Source organism: Pleurodeles waltl, chromosome 12 (assembly GCF_031143425.1).
Source record: "Pleurodeles waltl isolate 20211129_DDA chromosome 12, aPleWal1.hap1.20221129, whole genome shotgun sequence".
Lineage (NCBI taxonomy): Eukaryota > Metazoa > Chordata > Amphibia > Caudata > Salamandridae > Pleurodeles > Pleurodeles waltl.
Window position 1 is genome coordinate 213,498,410 of NC_090451.1, and position 21,005 is coordinate 213,519,414.

Here is a 21,005-nt window from a genome sequence, read left to right on the forward strand (position 1 = left end):
CTCCTGTGTTGTAATAGCGGCAGCGGTATTACGGCATTCACTGTGCTAGAGGTGCTCACCTCCAGCCCGGCAGTCCGCGGAAAAGCAACGGGACGGGCAGTGTATCGGCGGTTTGGCTTTGGCCAAACTGCCAAACTTGAAATTTGGCGGTCTTCACCACCAGCCCTTGGCGTTGAGACCACCATATCTTATGTCTGCCTGGATCTGGCGCTCTAAGTGTATTCAAGCTTGTGATTAGGTAATGACACAAATCTCTGATAATTTTGTGTTGGTGCTAGGACAATGTGCTATCTAAGGCTCTTCTGAACTGTTACTACATGTGCCTCCAAAAACAGTAGTCTTATAAGTACTTTTATGGTGTTTTGTTCATAATAAATGGTGTTTTAATTGTGAGGTTCAGTGAAATGAATTCATCTAGGTTAGGAAAAAGTTAATGGCAGTATTTAGGGCTGTATCTGTGCTAGTGTGTCGATTCTGTGACTTCTACTGCCACATCCGAACCACTTGTCTATGTTCTTTAGCAAATTTTAACTTTTTTTTTTTTTTTAACAACCTACAGTCTATTCTTATAAAGTGCTTATTGCAGTTCCAGCAAAGCTTTTAAATATATTTTAACAAGGTATATTTTAGAACAACAAATTGTATTTTAATCTGTATTTTTTTGGCGCTGTATTATACACCAGGAGATTTGATCTAAAATGTGATGGCAATTTGCACTACTCTGCTAAACGCAGTGCCAACAAAGTCTATATGTAATTCTTAGCAAGGTATGTTCTAGAACAACAAATTGCATTTTAATCTGTATTATGTACCAAGAGATTTTGTCCTTGCTCAACCCTGATTGTTATTTGCACTTTATTTTTAATTTGCACTGTTGTGATTGCATTTGAGAGAATATTGGGATCACATGTTTGTGATTTGCTTGTTTTATTAATTATGGTGTTACATTTGTAAATGATTTGGACCATATGGTGTTCAAATCAAGAATTGGTGATTTTATGGTAATATGTACTTTATGATTTTTTATTGAAATAAAGAGGTTATGACTGACTGAATTAAGGGGAGGGGATGCAGGGCTCTCCTCCCTGAACACTTATAGGCCCTGGGGAGCTCATCCTTGGGGTTGAAATGTCCAAAAAAAGGGTTGGGAGGCCCCTCCCTGAGCCGTCAAATGTTCAGATGATCACATCCCCTGGGGTGCATTCTTTAATTAAGGGGAGGGCAAGCGCACCCCCCCCACACACACACAAGCCATTATAGGCCCTGGCGAGCCCAACACCTTGAGGTTGAACTGTGTAATAAAGGGGAGTGCCCCCCCGAGCCTTCAAGGGCCCAGGTGACTCCATCCCCCGGGGCTGGCTCACTTATTGTGTCCCAGGGAGTCCATCCCCTGGACACAGTACAGGAAATTATGTGTTTCGGCCTGCCTGGTGGTAGCATTTTTAAATCTCCCACCAAACTGGAGAGAAACATACATGTCTGCTGTTTAAGTGAATTTGGCCCTGGTAGATGGGCCTCTGGGGCCTTTTAAGGCTTGGGGAGTGGAGGGCCCTCCACTTTTTATTGGAATTTGGCCCTTGGGAATGGGCTCCCTGTGGCCAATTGAGTCTCAGGGAGGTGGAGGGGGGGGGGGGCATGACCCCTCCCCTTAGTATATATGTTTCTCCCACATGGGATATCGTCCCAGGGGTCCAAAGGCCAACACCACGCCATGCATGCCAAAGGCTCTGTGTGGGTTAGCAGCCTGCTGGGAGGTTGGCAAAAAGGCCAGTGGCTAACTCGCTGCTGCAATTCGTGCCCTAAGATAACTATACTTGCGCCCTTGCCATGCACTGCTAATTACCTCACAAATTACATCACCCATTTTCTATGACATCACTAATAAAAACACTGCAACATTTGCAATGAAATTGATGAAAAAGCTGTGCATGGCAGGGGAGCAAGTTATAATTACTTTAGGACACGAGTTTCATTTGAAACGTTATGTTGTTACTGAACATTTCACCTAATTAGAACATTACTTTAACCTTTGTTTTTTTCAGTGACTATAAATATTTACATATATAATAAACGCCTATATCCATGCAATTATTTCAAGGAGTTAGAGTAGCTAGATGTTTGATACAAAGGTTATAGTTACATTTAGATGCTGCGCAGAAAAGAGTCACTGCTGGCATAATGGTCTAGTTCCTGTACTGTCACCAGTAAGCTGAAGGTTCAAATCAGAGTATCACTTGGAAGTGTGTTTATTTACTAGTGTTTTGACTGTTAAACCTTCATAATAACAGAACATTCACAATTCTTTCCTTTCACATATTTGGGTTGTATGTCATAGGTATGTCTGGTAACAGTCCATCAAGGAGTCACCTGTGGCCTAATGGCTAAGGTCACAGAACCTTGCACTCACAGTTGAGGGTTCTATCCCAGGTGTGTCCATGATCATTTCCCTCCTTTAATTTCTTTTAAACTTCAAAAGTGTATGGTTCATTCTGAATGGTGATCTCACTCTTCAACTGACAAATACATTTTTCTTTCCAATTTGTCCAGAAATAACTCATTCTAAGAATATCATCCATCAAAGCCTAAAAACTCTCTCTCTCTCTCCCCCTCATCTCTTGCAGTCTCTTTCTCCTACTCAGACACTCGCGCATCCACTAACAGACCCACTCAGCCCCTTGGGCACCCACTCACAGCCCAACTCAAATCTCCAGCCCTCCTTTTGTTCACGCATCATCCTGGATGGAAGCCATCTGGAGCCTAACACCTAAAGGCCAATTTATTAGAAGGAAACAAAGGCGCACATATTCTTATTGCTTCACAAATACTTAAGAAAAGTTACTAGAGCAGGATTCACTTCGCAAGTACTTAAGAGAAACTACTTGAGGCAGGTTTTTAACTCTGTCCAACTCCCTTAGTAAGAAGGCTTAAATATGTATCTGTTTGTATGAGTAATTACACCAACATTGATTTATATGGTACCTATTATTTTTTTTAATACTTTAGTTACCCTTCTCATCCCACTGCAAGGTGTCTGAGCGTTTTACTTCACACACAGAGACATGATAAATCATACAAATATGCAAATTAATGTACAGGAAATATTACATAAGAGAATGAGGGTTAAAAGGTGTAGGAACTACATATTATATATACCTGTAGCCATAATTAACACGTAGGGTGCCTGGGCGAGCTGGTCTCGTCCTCACACGCGGTTCCTGTGTGCCAGGGACGAGACCAGTTCGTCCTGCACCCGGCCCACACACCCCCAGTCGGGGATGGAAGGGAAATCGCTTCCCCTTCCACCCCCAACCTCCCTGATTCCCCCCACCAGTGATGTTTGATGACGTCAGCACGCGATCGTGTGCTGACCTCATCAGGTCACCTCCCCTCGCTCTGGAAGCATGCTTCCAACGTGATGCGGAAGAGAGATGCTCAGCATGTCTCTTCCCCTGGGGAGGAGGGGGCAGGCAGAGGCATGAAGGGAATAGAAAGGCCTTTCATGTCTCTGCAAGCATTTCTGCTGCCCGATCGCAGTGCGATTGGGCAGCAGAAATGCCCACTAGACGCCAGGGACCTTTTTTTATTTGTATACTTACATATAAGGGGAGAGGCCCCTTAGGCAAGGGCCACTCCCCGGGGGGCAAAATATTTTTAGGCCTTTTCTGCCCCCCCCCCTTGGGGGCAGATAGGCCTATTATAATTAGGCCGAACCCCTAGACACCAGGGATATATATATATATTTTTTTATCTACTTGATATTTTTATGTATGGGGAGCGACCCCTTAGGCAAAGGTCGCTCCCCTGGAGGCAAAGTGTATTTAGGCCATTTCTGCCCCCCTTGGGGGCAATTCGGCCTATTTTTATTAGACCAATCTGCCCCCAAGGGGGGCAGAAACCACTAGACACCAGGGATTTTTGTTTTTTATACTTGCGCATAAAGGGAGTGTCCATGCATTGGTGGTGCATGCAGGGCTTGGCATCGGGATGGGTGATATATGATGGTGGAGTGATGGGAGTGAGGGTAAGGGTGGCAGTATGTGATGGCATGCAGGTAAGGGGGTGATAGTAATAGAGAGTTGACTTACCAGAATCCAGTCCTCCTGCTACTCCTGCCATGCCCTCAGGATGCATGATTGCAAAGACTTGCTCCTCCCATGTTGTTAGTTGTGGGGGAGGCGGTGGGGGTCCACCACCAGTCCTCTGTACAGCGAGTTGGTGTCTTGCTGCAATGGAATGTACCTTCCCCCTTAGGTCGTTCCACCTCTCCCTGATATCATCTCTTGTTCTTGGGTGCTGTCCCACGGCGTTGACCCTGTCCACGATTCTCCACCATAGCTCCATCTTCCTAGCAATGGATATCTGCTGCACCTGTGCTCCAAATAGCTGTGGCTCTACCCTGATGATTTCCTCCACCATGACCCTTAGCTCCTCCTCTGAGAATTGGGGGTGTCTTTGTGGTGCATGGGTGTTGTGTGAGTAGTGTGGGTGAGGGTGTGTATGGTACGTGGGTGGTGTATAGATGATGGTGGTGTGTGGCTCTGGTCTTGTCTGTGGTTGTTGTGACTGTTGCGTGTCAATGGTTTGTAGTCGTGAGGGGTTGTGGGTAATGTGGGTGTGTGTTTTATAGTGGTGTGGGTGTGGTGTGTGTATGGGTGTCAGGTGTGTTATTCAAATTGACCAATGTAATGTTGTTTTGTATGTGTGTGAGTATTTTGAGCGCAGCCTTATGTACCGCCAATGGTTTACCGCCATTGAATGTCCACCATGGTGATTCGTGGGTCATAATGTGGGGGGCGTTGTTCTGTTGGCGTAACAGTGTGGGTTTGGATACTGCCAGTTTATCACTGACCTTTGGGCTGGCGGAATTGTGTATGTGGCTGAATAGTGATGGATTGGTGTGTGTGTGTCATAATAGGTGAGCGGATGTCCGCCGTGGGGGCGGCAGTCAGTGTGGCGGTAAGCGGGATTTACTGCCAATGTCATAATGAGGGCCATAGTGTTTTGGGGCATTTCCAATCACGGGCACTAGGCCTACCCACACAAGTGAGGTACCATTTTTATCAGGAAACTTGGGGGAACGCCGGGTGGAAGGAAACATGTGGCTCCACTCAGCTTCCAGAACTTTCTGTCACCAAAATGTGAGGAAAAATTATTTTGTAGCCACATTTTGAGGTTTGCAAAGGATTCTGGGTAACAGAAACTGGTGAGAGCCCCACAAGTCCCCCCATCCTGGATTCCCCTAGGTATCTAGTTTGAAAAAATGCACAGGTTTGGTAGGTTTCCCTAGGTGCCGGCTGAGCTAGAGGCCAAAATCTACAGCTACGCACTTTGCAAAAAACACATCAGATTTTAATGTAAAAATGTGATGTTTCCTGTCGCGAGCATTAGGCCTACCCACACAAGTGAGGTACCATTTTTATCAGGAGACTTGTGGGAACACAGAATATCAAAACAAGTGCTATTGCCCTTGTCTTTCTCTACATTTTTCCTTCCAAATGTAAGACAGTGCGTAAATAAGATTTCTATTTGAGAAATGCCCTGTAATTCACATGCTAATATGGGCACCCCGGAATTCAATAACCACTGCTTCTCAACACCTTATCTTGTGCCCATTTTGGAATTACAAAGGTTTTCTTGATACCTATTTTTCACTCTTTATATTTCAACAAATGAATTGCTGTGTACCCTGTATAGAATGAAAAGCCACTGCAAGGTGCAGCTCATTTATTGGCTCTGGGTACCTAGGGTTCTTGATGAACCTACAAGCCCTATATATCCCCGCATCCAGAAGAGTCCAGCAGACGTAACGGTATATTGCTTTGAAAAATCTGGTATGGCAGGAAAAAGTTACAGAGTAAACCGTAAAAACGGCTGGTTTCTATCACCTCAATTTCAATATTTTCTTTTATTTCAGCTGTTATTTTCTGTAGGAAAACCTTGTAGGAACTACACAAATTACCCCTTGCTGAATTCAGAATTTTGTCTACTTTTCAGAAATGTTGAGCTCTCTGGGACCCAGCATTGGTTTCACACCCATATCTGTCACTAACTGAAAGGAGGCTGAAAGCACACAAAAATTGTAAAAATGGGGTATGTCCTAGTAAAATACCAAAATTGTATTGAAAAATGTGGTTTTCTGATTCAAGTCTGCCTGTTCCTGAAAGCTGGGAAGATGGTGATTTTAGCATTGTAAACCCTTTGTTGATGACATTTTCAGGGGAAAAAACACAAGCCTTCTTCTGCAGCCCTTTTTTCCCATATTTTTCCCCAAAACATTTTTGCTGTGTTTTTGGCTAATTTCTTGGTCTCCTTCAGGGGAACCCACAAACTCTGGGTACCTCTAGAATCCCTAGGATGTTGGGAAAAAAGGATGCAAATTTAGCGTGGGTAGCTTATGTGGACAAAAGGTTATGAGGGCCTAAGCGCGAACTGCCCCAAAAAGTCCTGTCACCTGAGGGGGAAAAGGCCTGGCAGCAAAGGGGTTAATATGGTAAGAGTGGATGGCCGGAGAAACTCAAGTATATACAACATAGCGCAGTGATCGTGGCTGACTGTACTAACAACACTTTAGTATGGGACCCGTTCTCTGCAAACTTAGAACAATAATAGATTGAGAAAAAGGACAATAAGGATCTAAGCTCATGACATACAGTTTGCATGCAGCTCCTTCATGCTGATAAGTAGATCATTGTGCTATATTAGAAGGCTTGCAATTATGAACTAGAAGTAAGAAAATTATCTCAGGGTCAAAAGCAGCAACCCACTTACCTTTCGAAATAAAATACCAAACTGTGATCTGCATATCACATGATGTGCAGGACCATTAACATTCCATGCCAGTTTATGAGTCAAACCTATGACTGGACAAAACACGGGAGTCTCCCAGAACTGTATCAAACACTGGAGTTATTTTCCCACTATTATAATTCCTTCATAATTGCTGGGAATACAGTGATCTCTGCAGTAGGTGTTTTAGCCCTTTATGATATCTTAAAATGCAGCCTTTTTGAGACCAAATAATTAATGTATAACAACATCACAGGATGTTGAGCAGACGAGGAGACGGAATCAGGTTCCCTACTTCCAAACTCGGCAGCTCTGGCCGTTACGTAACTTGCACACGGCACAACGGGTACAGCAAATGTTCTTATCTCGCATACTGTTTTTGTTCTGCTTCTTTTTAGGCTGACGGTGTGCCAAAAAAAAAAAAAGCAAAGGACGTACCTCAAGAAGTTTTCTTTACCTAGCTTCGCAGCGCCACATCAGATTCTGAAACAGAAAGGCAGGACATTAAAATAAAAATAAAGAATGGACAACAAACAGGGAACCCGGAAGAAATAGAAGAAAGACTATGAATTACTTATTCCAGTAACGCTAGAGGGACGCTGCTGTAGGCGACGCCGGTGTACTGCTTGACGCGAGGCAGTACACCGGGGTGGCCGGAGGGTAACGGCGAGACCGTCGCCGAGTTGTCAACTAAGAGGGAAGCGCGATAGAAGAAGGCAGCACTGCGGCTGAAGTTCATCTCTAATTAGGCCAGCATCTTGTTGGAAGGCAGAAATTAACATTTTATTTGGCCAACATCTTATCTGCAGCTAAGATTTTATATGAAGTACATTACGTTTACTTAGTCTTAAATATTTTATCAGTCTTTGCTTGCCATACTATGAGTACATACATGCCAATATCTTTTAACCTGATGAAGTGGAGGTTTTTAAAAAAACATACATGCCAACGTTTTCAGAAACAAATCTGAGACTTAAATTTCCCTAGTGGCATACGTTGAAGCAGTGGGTTCCCAGGGACGCAAGTAGGCCCGATTTTTGGGGTGGCCTAACCCTTCAAACATTAGAGACGAAGCCAAATTGAGACTCAAACTCAAAATTATTTATAGGTGATCCGTTATTGTGCTAGTACCATCAAAATTAATATATATTTTTTTAACAATATATGCCAGATAGCACATTTTAAAGTACACTGGGTCTCTAATACGTTTCCCTTGAAGAACACGCATGTAATTCAAATCCAAAGAACTTTAGCAGAACAAATAGTAAATGTATTTGCAACACATCAAACAGGTTTACCTAGTAATATGTGGTATACCTGTTTCTAATTCTACTTTCATTAACAATAAATTACAAATGATAGAGTGTTAAAACACCTGGGATTGGTGTCAAATTATTTAAAAAATATATTTAGGCTACCTGCCCATCCTAACTTACCAGGATGTTTTCACACGTTTTGGCAATAAGTGCAGTTTAATCACATTTCTTTATTCATTGTTATTCTGAAGGAAATAAATGATTGCAAATAATGTACAGTGCAGTACTAGCTCAACAGAGCGCCCTAAGCAATAACTTAAGGAGAGGTGGAGACCAGCGCTTGAAATGAAAAAAATAAAGTGCAGGTACTCTGTGCAAGAGTACCTGCTTGTTTCCGAGAAGTGCCGGTACTCTCCAATTAAAAGTGTTAAGTTTTTCTTGAGATGTGCCGGTACTCTCTCTCTCTCAAAATAAAAAAGTGCTGGTACTCAGTACCGGACAGCACTGGCCCATTTAAAGCACTGGTGGGGACTACACTAAAGGAAACCCCATTCCTGCATTTGTTTCTGGAAGGACAGAAGACTGGAGTCACCCTGGCACTTCGAAAGGAGAGTATTCTTTACAGCCAGAAATGAGAAGGATCAGCCTTCCTCCAATATGTGCCAGTCCTATTTTAAGAAAATACAGGCAGATGGCTGTTACAGGGCGTAGAGTCCTGTAAGGAATATAAGGAGTGTTTCAAAGCTGAGATACAGAGGGCCCATTTTATGGATGGGGCAGTCTTTAGGCATACATATGTATTTTTAATTATTTGTAAGGTGAAAAAGTGAAAGGCACAAAGGTCACGTTAGTGTTTACATCACATGAAAAATAATTGAATTTACAATAGTCTTATGACAGTGAGAGGGGACAAAAGGGATGATTTTGCTTAACCTACGGATGCAGTGAAAGCAAGCAGAGGATATGCATCAGATCTGTTCAAAGAAGGAGATAAGATGGTAGAAAATTAATCCAAGATTTTTGCTGAGTCGACAGCTCCACCAACACCAAAGAGAAGACAATAATCTAAAAGGTAAAGATGAGGCACTCATTTTTATCACAATTGAATTTTAGTTATACTTCATCCCTGAGGCAGCTTCTAGGGTGCAAGACCAAAATTTCTCTTGGACAGACCTTAGATCATTGCAGAAGAAAACAATTATTTCGTTATCATCTGCATAGGTCGTTGGGGAGAAACCAAAGGGTTGCTAGAATAAAACAAACAGGATAAAATAGAGAAAACAGTGCAAGGCTCAGAGAGAGCCCATGAGGAATTCCACCAGAGAGAGGTTTGAAAAGGGGTTGGTGATCTGTTTGTGGCTAGGTAACACTTTGCCATCGCCAGGTCAGCAAACCTGAATTCATACTCCTTTGGATGTGGCATCAGGCCCAGCATGCACACCATCACAGTACAGTTTATTCTTCTGCCCAGCACTTAAGCTATTGTTTCAGTTGTATACTTGTAGTGATATTTGTGTTTTGACCACTGTTTGTGTTTTGACCACTGACTCCGTGTCGCACCACTTTGCACTTGGCTTAGCTGTCCACCGTCACATTAGCAATCACAAGTTACAGACTCCATTTTGTATTCAGCTTAGCCTTAGCTTCACCGCCACGTTAAAAGTGTGAGTATCTTTCCGTTTCCTTTCTACATGTCTGCGTGTTCTTTTCTCACCAAAGGGTAGGACATAACGTGGAGGAGTCAGTCAGTCAGCAAGATAAGGATTTACTAGAATGATGTTTATGGTACAGCAGCGAACGGTTTAGGTTTGGGAGAGGTACTTTGGGAAAATAGCTAGTTCCAACCTGTTTCTTTTAAACCTGACCTAAAATAGCCGGCATTTTTTTATACTTCTTGCTGAGCGGGAGGTTTTTTTCTAGAAATCTCCTTCCTCGCTTGTTTAAGGTATATAAGAGACCCAGGTCGACAGTGGGCGATTCAGAGACCTCAATCAGGATTGAGACGTCGAATGCCTGATATATTCCCCGTGAGGGTAGATCTCTCACTTTCTCGTTGCGGTCTAACCAGGGTCAATGACTTGCTGGCAGGAGAAACATGAAGCAGCAGGCAGGCCCTACGGTGATACATTTTTACTGATTATTATTTTAATTATTTGCCTGCCATTGGTGTTTGTATCTTTGCTTGAATATATTTGCTGTTTATAGATTGAAGATTCTTTGTACATGTTCTCATTTATTGTTGCACATTTTAAAAGTGCACTTTTAGTTATACTGACCTTCCTTGACGAGCCTTGCGAAGTGATATAATAAATGTCTCTTTTAGACTAAGAAGTGCATTACAGATATGCTTTTTGACTCCTTTCAGTGTGTGTATTTTGGCTCGGTCCGCAGTAAAGCAAAACACTTTGGCGTAGGTTGGCCGAGGGGAAGGTGTTATAGGCTGAAAGTGTACGTTTAAAAATAAAAATATGTTTAGCAAGAGGACTAAAACACCTGCTTCTAAAAACGTGTATGAACAGAGTGTTTTTCAAATTCCTGGATGGTGCCGGGCATCCTATGATACATTAGCTAATTAATTTTCACATTTGTCTGGTTTATCAGAGAGATTGGATGAATGTTTGAATGAAGCAGAATCAGCAGATGTTTTGTCTTGCTTAAGAAAAGTACCGGTTGAAGGGAATGATCTTACAGTTCGTGGCAGACGGGGGTGGATACTTTGTTCTGCCGGCAGAAAAATGCTTGAAAAATGTTAACAGAAAGGGTGAATGAACAGTTAGAAAAGCAGCTTGTTGATTAAAAAAATACTGTAACCATTTTGTCTTGTCAGAATAAATTATTGTAAGATATGTAGACATGTATCAAACCATTGCAGAACGTGCTGCAATCAAAGTAGCTCAAAACAAATATCGTAAACGTAGAGGAAGGATAAATCAGAAAAGGGTTCATTTAGTCATCGCTAATGCTGGTTTGGACTGGTGCCCAGATTCGCTTGGAATACTAACATTTGGACCAGCAGTGATCTTTCAAACTCTAGTGATGAGGAGAGCAAAAAAGGTGGGGGACTGACCAGGTTCTGTTACCCAGAATCCTTTGCAAACCTCAAAACGTGGCTAAAAAAACAAGTTTTCCTCTCATTTCGGTGACAGAAAGTTCTGGAATCTGAGAGAAGCCACAAATTTCCTTCCACCCAGCGTTCCCCCAAGTCTCCCGATAAAAATGATACCTCGCTTGTGTGGGTAGGCCTAGCGCCCGCATCAGGAAATGCCCCAAAACACAACGTGGACACATCAAATTTTTTGACAGAATACAGAGCTGTTTTTTGCAAAGTGCCTACCTGTAGATTTTGGCCTCTAGCTCAGCCGGCACATAGGGAAACCTACCAAACCCGTGCATTTTTGAAAACTAGAGACCTATGGGAATCCAAGATGGGGTGACTTGTGGGGCTCTGACCAGGTTCTGTTACCCAGAATCCTTTGCAAACCTCAAAACGTGGCTAAAAAAACAAGTTTTCCTCACATTATGGTGACAGAAAGTTCTGGAATCTCAGAGGAGCCACAAATTTCCTTCCACCCAGAGTTCCCCCAAGTCTCCTGATAAAAATGATACCTCACTTGTGTGGGTAGGCCTAGCGCCCGCGACAGGAAATGACCCAAAACACAACGTGGACACATCAAATTTTTTCATAGAAAACAGTGCCTACCTGTGGATTTTGGCCTCTAGCTCAGCCGGCACCTGGGGAAACCTAGCAAACCAGCGCATTTGTGAAAACTAGAAACCCAGGGGAATCCAAGATGAGGTGACTTGTGGGGCTCTGACCAGGTTCTGTTACCCAGAATCCTTTGCAAACCTCAAAATGTGGCTAAAATTACACGTTTTCTTCACATTTCGGTGACAGAAAGTTCTGGAATCTGAGAGGAGCCACAAATTTCCTTCCACCCAGCGTTCCCCCAAGTCTCCCGATAAATATGATACCTCACTTGTGTGGGTAGACCTGGTGCCCGCGACAGGAATAGATCACACAACGGTCAATGTTGGTCCTTACGTGAGGCAGCTGTTGACCCTGGGGTGATCCATTCCTGACGCAGGCACTAGGTGTAGGCACTCAAGTGGGGTAGTGTTTTTATCAGGACAGGTGAGGAGTCACTGGGTGGTAGGAATTTTGTGGATCCCAGCATATTCCTGTAGTTTGTGTGACAGAAATGCGAGAAAAATAGAGTTTTTATTCAACATTTCAGCTTTGCAGGGTATTCTGTGTAAGAAAACTTTGGGGAATCCATACAAGTCACACCTCTGTGGACTCCCCCGAATGTCTAGTTTCCAGAAATGTTTGGGTTTAGTGTGTTTCTCTATATGGCCGCCGAATCCAGGACCAAAAACACAGGTGCCTGCCTTACAAAATCAGTTTGTTTTGCCATAGATAATTTTGATGTCTCCACAATACGATTTGGGTGGTGGAATTTGGGGCTGAACTAAATTGGGGAGCTCCCAAGAGAGCACTCTCTCTCTCTCTGCTTGCCGCCGCATTCACCTGCTCTTTGGGTTGGGCTAACCCACTATTACCCAGTTGCACAAACAGCTTGCGAAGGGACAGCAGGACTGTCCTCATCACCTCCCTCATAATGTACTGGAAGAGGAGTTATCGAATGGGACTCTTCCGACTGAAAAATCACTCCCAGAGTCTGCGCCATTGTCCTATCCCTCAGATGCTGTCTCAGTATCTGATGTCTCAGTCTCTGATCCTATGTCAGAGCGGTCCTCTATAACCCGAGTGCAGGCAGCAGTCATCCATCAAGATGCCATCTCTGCTATTGGCTAAACTGTTGCTCTAAAACACTAGCCTACGTAGACAGTCACAAAATCGATGGTGTGTGTGAGATACGTGCAACAGTAGAGGCCACCTTACCTGCGCTTCTTCCCTCAATCATCACGTTCTTTCAAGACACTCAAAAAACACCTTGTCACATACCATTCGTCACAGTCTTTAGCACCTCCTGCGCTCAGTCCAACAATCATTATTGGTGCTCCCACTCCCTCCTCCTAGGATTCCCTCATTACCACCCAGCAAAAGTGCCCTTCATCTCTCCATAGCCGCCCTCCACCCCGCACATACATTTCATTGGTATTATAGCGCAGGTAATGGCTCACTTTACTAATGTACTCAGCTATTTACATAAAATACAGATTTGCTCTTTGCAGTAGGCATATAAACCTTCTGCGCTTCTTTATGGCACTAAAACTGCCACTAGACAAGTCTGACCCTTTTCCCCCCAGGGAAACCACACACATATTGACAAAAGTGATATATATATATATGACAGCCAACCACCTGAAAATCAACTCAAGCAAAACCGAAATAATCCTCTTTGGCCCACACAAAAACACCTGGGACCCCTCATGGTGGCCCACCACGCTAGGCCCTGCACCCACCCCCGCCAACCACGCACGCAACCTCGGCATCATCCTAGACTCCTCCCTCTCGATGACCAAACAAATCAACGCTCTCACCTCCTCATGCTTCAACACACTCCGTATACTGAAAAAAACATTCAAATGGATCCCCACAGAGACCAGAAAAACTGTCACTCACGCACTCATCAGCAGCAGACTTGATTATGGAAACGCCCTCTACGCCGGCACCACTCTAAAACTCAAGCGCAAACTACACGCATCCAGAACTCAGTAGCACGACTCATCCTCGACCTCCCCGGACACGAACACATCTCTCCACACCTCAAATCCCTCCACTGGCTCCCCATTGACAAAAGGATCACCTTCAAGATCCTCATCCTCGCACACAAATCACTCCACAACACAGGCCCTGCCTACCTCAACGAGAGTCACCTTCCACACCCCTACACGAAACCTCCGCTCAGCTGACCTCTCTCTCGCCTCTGTCCCCCACATCAAACACACCACCACCGGGGGCAGATCCTTCTCCTACCTTGCACCCAAAACCTGGAACGCCCTCCCAACCCACCTTCGCAAGACCCAAAACCTACTTCTTTTCAGGAAGGGGCTCAAAACCTGGCTTTTCGAATAGTGAACCTCCCAGCCCCTTTCCCTCCCCCCTCCCCCACCCCCCCCCCCCCCTCCAGCGCCTTGAGACCCTCACGGGTGAGTAGCGCGCTTTATAAATCTCTTTGATTGATTGATATATATAGATCTATCTATATATATATATATATATATCGAAATAGATATATCTATAGATATATCCATGTACATAGATATATCTACATAGATATATCTATATATATATAGATCTATATATATATATAGATCTATATATAGTTCTAATTTTTTTTAGTTGTTGTATGGTTGCTTGGGGGCCAAAATGGCCCCCAGGGAAACCCTACAACATCTAAAAAAAAAATATTGCCCGCACAGGGGGTCACCCTGCCCACGGGCGACCCCCTGTCTTTTTATTTTATTTTATTCATTTAATAAATAGGGGGCACTTACCTTTTAAAAAAAAAATATATATGCCTGGGGGGGGGGGGGGGATGGAAGGGCGGCCCGTTTTCTGAGGGGGCCGACCCCCCCAAGTGAAATCCCTGGCGTCTAGTGGTGTTTCCTGGCCCCCGATCGCAGCACAGCTGCGATCGGGGGCCAGGAAACAGTTTCAGAAGGCCTCGTAGGAAAGGGGAGAGTCTCCCCTTTCTTACGAGGCCTTTTGAAAGTTTTCCTGGTCCAGCTGCGATCGGGAGGCCAGGAAACCTGAAAGTGTTTCCTGGTCCCCGATCGCAGCACAGCTGCGACCGGGGGCCAGGAAACACTTTCAGGAAGGCCTCGTAAGAAAGGGGAGACTCTCCCCTTTCTTACGAGGCCTTCCCGAACATGGGGAAGGCCGTTTTCCCCATCGAAGCAGGAAGCGCCCGCAAGGCTGCTTCCTGCTTTGATGGGGAAAACAACTTTGTAACGTCAGCGCGCCTCGCGGCGGGCTGACGTCACAAAGGGGTGGGGGTGAGGATTTATTAATATCCTTCCTGGTGTCGGCCACTGGTCGTGACCCGCACCAGGGAGGGTGTGTGGGCGTCGGCCAGTGGCTGACGCCCGCACTAAAAAGGTTAAGGAAGGCAGCAGAAAGGTAAACAAGCAAGATAACAAGTGTGAAATGCAGAGCCAGTCACAGTTATCAGTGGAAGGAAAATAAATGGAGAAAAATGTTTCCTCATGAGAGAGGGAGGAAAACCTGGACAGTGACTGGTTAACCTTTGAGAACAGGGATGGGGGCGAGCCTGTTCGCAAATATGAAAGCATATATCCAGACCTCACGTGGGCAGAAGTTGACAGGTTTAAATCAGACTAGGAAACTTGCCAAGCTCCAGTACAAATTTGGGCTTGTCGAGATAACAGACCTAATGTTGATTTAAAAATACATTGGAAACACAAAAATGTGCAAAAACTTTGAGCATTAGTTGACATGGGGCGGAGGCCTCTTTGATTTATGGAAAAACTAGGAAGTTTAATGGACCGCATTACACCATCACAGGGTCGGTGGGGAGGCAGATCCCCGCTGTGCAAACCACATTACAAATGAAAATAGGGAGAACAGTAAAAAGAGCATGTACTGTGCTGATTGTGCTTCTTTTGGAATGCATACTGGGAATTTACATTTTGAAAGGAATGACTTTGTATCTGGATGACGGTTGTTATCAGTTTAGAACAAAAAGATTGATTTCAATGGCAGCCATGAGAGTGGGTAATTTAAAAACTACCCCAGTGATGGTGCCTCCGGCAACCAAGGTAATTTGTTTGAAACAGCACCGCATTCCTGGAGTGCATGATGAAATACGTGAAACCATAAAAGACATGATTGAGGCTGGTGTGATAGCACCAACTACTACTGAATGGAACAATCCCTTCTGGCCGGTTAAACGACCTGATGGGGGGGTACAGAATGACAATTATTACCGCAAGCTGAATAAACATACACTCCTTTTGACAGCTGCAGTCCCAGACACCATCACTTTAATTGAACGAATACAGAAACATACCGGGACATGGTATGCCACCATCGATATTGCCAACATGTTCTTCTCTATACCCTTGGCGCCAGAATGTCGGAAACAATTCTCATTTTCACACGGTGGAAGACAGTTTTGTATGTTATCTTTGCCAATGGGGTACATACATAGTCCCATTTTCAATCACAGGCTGGTGGCAGAGCACCTGGATGAAGTATCTGTCATTCCAGGTGTGCAATTGACCCATTACATTGCTGATGTAATGATTCAGGGAGAGACAGAAGAACAGGTGCAGATTCAGTTTGAGAGAGTGGTGGAACTCTTGAAGAGTAAGGGGTAGATGATTAACACAGATAAGACACGAGGACCATCTAAAAATCTGAAGTTTTTAGGCATTCAGTGGAATCCGGGACACAGAGAGGTGTTACCGCAAGTGAATCACAAGATTCTCGAGTGTGCCACACCCCGCACTAAGCAGGAGGTACAGAAATGTATTGGGTTGTTAGGTTTTTGGAGACATCACATCCCTCATTTGAGTCAGATTTTGGCCCCTCTGCACAAAGTGATGGGGAAGAAATATGAGTTTGAATGGGGTGAAGAGCAGCAGTGTGCTTTTTATTTGGCAAAGGAAGCAATTCAACAGGCTTTAGACTTATGGCCAGTGTAGGAGGGAGACATTGAGTTACATGCAACTGTTCAGGGACAATATGCAAATTGGAGTATGTGGCAAAAACAAGGAAGGACGAGGGTGCCTCTGGGGTTTTGGATTAGAAACCTACTTGACTCTGGGAGCACTATACTCCTTTTGAAAAACAGATTTTGGCCTGTTATTGGGCTCTAGTGGATACTGAGCAAATAACACTAGGTCATAATGTAATTCTGAGACCTGAAATACCAATCATGCAGTGGGTGATGAGTTGACCTAAATCTCATCGTATAGGACATGCATAAGAGGATAGTATCATACGCTGGAAATGGTACATACAAGACAGGGTTCGAGTAGGACCGGCATGCACTGCAGCCCTATATGAACAAGTGTCACAAGCCCCTATACAGGGTGAGGAGAGGATGCAGGAGGTACCACAGGTAAAAGAGTCACCAGTGAGATGGGGTGCGCCATTTGTATCCTTGTCCCCTGAGGATAGGAAGCATGTATGGTTTACTGATGGTTCATTCAAATAACGTTGGTACCAAAAGACATTGGAAAGCGGTGTCATATAATCCAGTTACCAAAAAGTTGTTGACCACCACAGGAGAAGGGAAAAGTAGCCAATATGCAGAGTTGTACGGTGTGTATCAGGCTCTAAAGCAAGAGCTGCCTGGAACTTGTCATATTTACACTGATTCTTGGTCCGCTGCCTATGGGTTAGCCACTTGGCTGGTTTATCCACTCAAAGGAGGTGTGGGGCAAAGAGTTGTGGCAAGAAATTTGGGAAATGTTAGAACAAAGTACAGTGATAGTGTATCATGTGGATGCTCACTGTCCACATTGACTCATTAGAACGCTGGTTCAATTTCCTTCCAGACGACAAAGCCACAATCTCAGAGACAGAAGTGGCAATATAGGATTCTGACTTGGTGGGGGCGGCTAAATGGGCGCACCAAATATGTGGACACCTGGGAGAAAAAAAGGTGCTTACAGGTGGGCAGATATTAGAGGGATGCATATTCCCCTAGATTTGATAAAAACTGGGATTTTTCAATGTCCCATTTGTCAGCACTTACAACAGAGATCTGTCCTACAAACAGTCAAAGGTCAGTTGGGGAGAGGAAAGTTACCAGGACAGATATGGCAAATTGATTACATTGGACCACTACTGATTAGTCGCAGGTGTCAATACGCCTGCACCGTATTGGACACTTACTCTGGGTACCAGATTGCTGTCCCTTGCAAACCTGCTACTCAGCACAATAATATCAGAACTTTGGACTTGTTAATGTTATACTATAGAGTACCACTCCAGGTCCAGAGTGACAATGGGTCACACTTCAAAGAAAAATTGGTGCAGGACTACTGTTCTCAGCACAATATTGAGTGGATATATCATATCCCTTATTATCCACAAGCCTCAGGACTGATTGAGAGAATGAATGGCTTACTGAAAGCCCAATTGCAGAAATTATCTGATGGATCTTTGAAAAACTGGAGAAAACATTTAAATTAAGCCCTCCAGATTCTGAATAACAGACCATTAACAAATGCTCAAACATCCCTCATGCGAATGTTAATTCCAGATTTGCAAATACAACCACATGTGGCCACCAATGCCATCACGCACTGGGAAATAAAACCTGGAGCCTTAGCTCTTTACAGAGCCACACCCGAATCTGCAGGTCTAAACTTACATGCTTTACAAGCTTACAGACTGAAACCACGAGACATAGCACTGTGTGAAACTGGTGTTGGAGTACAGATTCCCCCGGAGCATTTTGGATTGATTGCACCCAGAAATAGGTTGGCCCTCAAAGGTATTCACATTTTAGGGGGAGTGATTGATGCAGATTACCCAGGATAAATCAAAGCTATTCTGTTGAATAGTGGAGAAGTTGATTTATTCATACAAAGACAGAATTTCCCAATTTGTCATAATTCCAGTGTATAGCGAATTGGCGAGGAAGGGGACTGCCCCAGCTCTTCTTACTGTACGTGGGGAGGGAGGTTTTGGTTCAACTGACAAAAACCCTGATGCTAAAGTGTGGGTGGAATCCCCAAATGGCCATCCAGAACCTGCAGAAAATATAGCAAAGGGCCCCAATAAAGTCCTGCTGATCATGAAACCAGGAAAGGAAAAATGGGAACATATTCTAGCTGATAAATGTTATTTGCGAGAATTATCATACTTGTTTCTTTTACAGATCATACTACAGCTTGTCTTTGCCGTGAGTGTGCCATGTGGTCTCCTTTTGGGCATGTGCATGTGAGGTAGGAAAGACCTAACACCCCCAACTTCAACTTGATTGCTCGACCACGTCACGCCTTTACTGCATCTGAATGACAATATTTGGATTAATTTGGCGCAGATTGTGCTCAACAGATCTCACTTCTGCATGGGCGCCATGAGAAGCACCGTGGATGTTTTGTCTACGTGTTTGATCGCCTTAACCAACAAGCATTTTGTTAGAAATTTTCAGTGCCACTAACCAGGATAAAGATGTGCAAGAACGTGATGTAGAAACCCACTTCAGTCCCTATGAGTATTGCAGGGAATGTCAGGAAACAACCGGTGAGAAGTGGGATAATCTCACTCAGATAGTTATATACAACATTACTACCGGTGATGTGTGCTACTACATGTCCTGCAATTCTCGTGACGTTGGACAATGCATTCAATTGCGTTTAGAAAAGAAAACATCAACTTCTTAAAACATACCGTGGTAACACAAGAGTTTTGTGCTTTTACCGAACGGTCAGACATTGTAAAACATGACAAATCACATGGCTTTTCATCACCTAGTGACCGCTACCAGTCACATTAAACATTTTAAGTTGCCAGTTGGCTAGCTGTTCTCGTGTGGAAACCTCACTTTTACCCACATTCCAGCTAATATAACAGGAGGGCTGTGTACTTTTACACGCCTGGGACTCGTGATGTTTCCATCCAACTCTATACATACTTATTATTCTAGAGACACTATGTAATTAAGTGAAGATTGTGATTCAGATATTCAATTATTATCCCAATCAGAGTATCCAAGCACAGGTCTTTCTATTGTAGGCGTGCCTGGTTTAGCTGTATACAATACTAGAGTGATAAATAAGTTAGCATGTCTAATAGTTAAAAACATTAACCATACTTCTATTGCTTTATCTAAATTTTTATTACATATGCGTGGTACTAGAAAAGCTGCATTACAAAACAGGGCTGCTATAGACTATCTTTTGCTAAAACATAATCATGGTTGCAATGAATTCGAAGGCATGTGTTGTTTTAACCTTTCAGACCCCTCTAAATCTATCCAGGAACACATTGCTACACTACATACATAAGTGAAAAGGGTAAAATAGGAAATGGATCAGGGATGGTGGCACTGGTTGTTTCAGTGGGTACCTGATTTTGGACGATTGCCTAAAGCTTTGGGTGGAATGTTTGTGGTATTAGCTCTTATTATGTCATTATGTTGCTGTGAACAATGTATTCTTAATTTGCTTGCGATGTTTAGACCGAAAAAAGTTGATTTTAAACCTATAGGCTACATGAGTCACTTGTCAAAGGGAGGAGTGTAGTGATATTTGAGTTTTGACCACTGACTCAGTGTCGCACCATTTTGCACTTGGCTTAGCTGTCCGCAGTCACATTAGCAATTACAAGTTACAGACTCCATTTTGTACTCAGCTTAGCGCTAGCTTCACCACCACGTTAAAAGTGCGAGTATCTCTCCATACAAAACATGTTATGCAACGTCTTTTCTATTCTACGTGTCTTGCTTTTTTCTCACCAAAGGGCTAGGACATAACGTGGATGAGTCAGTCAGTCAGCAAGATAAGGATATACTAGAATGATGTTTATGGTACAGCAGGGAACGGTTTACGTTTGGGAGAGACACCTTGGGAAACTGGCCAGTTCCAACCTGTTTCTTTCAACCCTGACCTAAAATAGCCAGCATTTGTTAATACTTTTTGCGGAGCGGGAGGGGTTTTTCTAGAAATCTCTTTCCTTGCTTGTTTAAGGTGTATAAGAGACCCAGGTTGACAGTGGGAGATTCGGAGACCTCACTTAGGTTTGAGACGTCGAATGCCTGATATATTTCCTGTGAGGATAGATCTCTCTCTTTCTCGCTGCGGTCGAACCGGGGTCAACGACTTGCTGGCAGGAGAAAGATGAAGCATCAGATAGGCCCTACGGTGATGAATTTTTACTAATTATTTGCTTTGCATTGTGTATGAATATATATATATCAATATAGGTGTTTGTATCTTTGCATCTATATATTTGCTGTTTATAGATTGAAGATTCTTTGTACAAGTTCTCACTTTATTGTTGCACATTTTAAAAGT

At 43.7% G+C, this 21,005-nt stretch overlaps 1 protein-coding gene across 1 annotated transcript in view; it reads right to left on the reverse strand.

Annotated features, from left to right (window-relative positions):
- Nucleotides 1-21,005, reverse strand: part of SPATA2L (spermatogenesis associated 2 like) — a 94,231-nt gene that overhangs the window by 40,508 nt on the left and 32,718 nt on the right. The window contains exon 3 of the mRNA XM_069218555.1: nt 7,225-7,269. The gene's annotated coding sequence lies outside the window, so the exon portion shown is untranslated. The remainder of the gene's footprint in view (nt 1-7,224; nt 7,270-21,005) is intronic.